Genomic DNA, 1,968 nt, shown 5'->3' on the forward strand with positions numbered 1-1,968 from the left:
AGGCAGCAGGCCCTTCCAGAGAGTTGGTAAAGTGTTCTAGTCACACTAATGTTAAAGCGTTTGTCTGGATGTTATAAAATTGAATGAAGATAATTTCTTTTTCAAAATGTATTCCTAATCCAGTGTGTATAGTGAAGGTGATGTAACTGGCCATCCAAGTAGCCAGTGCAGTGTAAAGAATAGCAAATAGGTTGGATCTCCAGCAGAGCAGAGCGGCTTGGCTCTGTGACTTCAATGCCATCTTCTGGAATTACAAAAAATTCGGAAGCCATGTCTCGAAGATAAAATCCAAGGACCACAGTATTTTTTTCCAGGTCGCTTAGTCATACCAAGTACAATGTGCCGTGGAAGCTGTTCAACATGCAGGCACCTGTTTGGGAATTCTAGCCAACGATGGAGTTTTGCTTGCAATAGAGAGTTGCAACAGTCACGAGCTTCTTGATGGAGTCGGGTTTTTTTTTTTTTTTTTTTCCTAGAAAAATTGATAAACTTAATGAGGACATGGCTTGCAGTGTGGCAGGCACAACACCCGATGCTAAGGTTCTGATTAATCCATTGCTCAGAGGTATTTATTACAGATTCAGGAGCCAACTCGGCGTGAGCAGTCGTTTACAGCACTGTGCACCCAGGTGTGTGCACAGTTTGGAGGGAAGTGTCCCATTGCTGTTTCCTTGCTGTATGTTGGCTAGGGTAAGCACCATGGCTTTCAGTTCTGTTAGAGGGACCCAAGTGGATCGGAAGCCATGAGCATTGGAGACAGTAGTGCCCGAGCTGTGTCAGTGTTGAAACCAGACTACAACGCAGGAGAAAGGACTCTGAAGTCAGCACTTGCTCTAGCTGTCAAGATGGTAAAAAAAAACAAGACAAGGGACGTTAGTAAACTGTCAGCTGGAGAAGTAGAAATGGCCACCCTAATGAGAGAATGGATTGGCCGTGAGAATGGTCCTCAGGCAAGGAAGTGGAACAATTGACCAAAAAAACAAGAGGAAGAAGCAAAACCTCAGCAGGACAGGAGAAGGAATGGAAAGGATAAATAGAGACAAAATCGTGGATTTTATAACTTCTTAGAGGCACCAATTCTGTTAGAAGCCATCCTGGCCTTCCACTCCAGAGAGGTTTTTTTTTTGGTTTTTTGTTTTTTTTTTTGGTTTTTGGTTTTTGGTTTTTTCGAGACAGGGTTTCTCTGTGTAGCCCTGGTTGTTCTGGAACTCACTTTGTAGACCAGGCTGGCCTCGAACTCAGAAATACGCCTGCCTCTGCCTACCGAGTGCTGAAATTAAAGGCGTGCGCCACCACGCCCAGCTCAGAAAGGTTTTCTTGTTTTTAAGTTGCCCATCAGGGAAATAGGACATTACATACTGAATCAGGTCCTTGTCTGTCCAGTTGGATGCTTTATTGTAACGATGGACATCTTTATAAACATCTTAATCTTAACATCTTTTGGGATAAAGACCGAAAAAACAGAATAGTGAACAGAAGAGGGGAAAGTTAGTAATAATTGATAGTAGTGTGAACCTCTTGTCCAATGGGAACATTTAGGATCTCTCTTTATTTATTTATTTATTTATTTTTTACTGTATCAAAGAAAGTAAGTCTGATACAAGCTTGCCAGAAATACCAACTTTGTTGCTAACTTTAATACACGATTAGTCTTTTTCAAATTTATACCGAACAAAGCTATTTTATTGAAATTTTTTATATTGGCTTATATTAAAAGTCTTACAAAGATCAAGATATGAGCATGAAAGAATAAGGCTTGTAAGTAAAATTAAATGATTAAAAAATAAAAAATAGCAGTGGTTGCGCACGCCTTTAATCCCAGCACTTGGGAGGCAGAGGCAGGTGGATTTCTGAGTTCGAGGCCAGCCTGGTCTACAAAGTGAGTTCCAGGACAGCCAAGGCTATACAGAGAAACCCTGTCTCAAAAAACAAAACAAAACAAAACAAACAAAAAAAAGTTTCTGTGAG

The 1,968-nt window shown here is 40.9% G+C and overlaps 1 pseudogene; it reads left to right on the forward strand.

Moving 5' to 3' along the window:
• Positions 1-270: 270 nt before the first annotated feature.
• Positions 271-971, forward strand: LOC110326125 (annotated as a pseudogene).
• Positions 972-1,968: the final 997 nt, after the last annotated feature.

This window comes from Mus pahari, chromosome 9 (genome assembly GCF_900095145.1).
Source record: "Mus pahari chromosome 9, PAHARI_EIJ_v1.1, whole genome shotgun sequence".
Taxonomy (NCBI): Eukaryota; Metazoa; Chordata; class Mammalia; order Rodentia; family Muridae; genus Mus; species Mus pahari.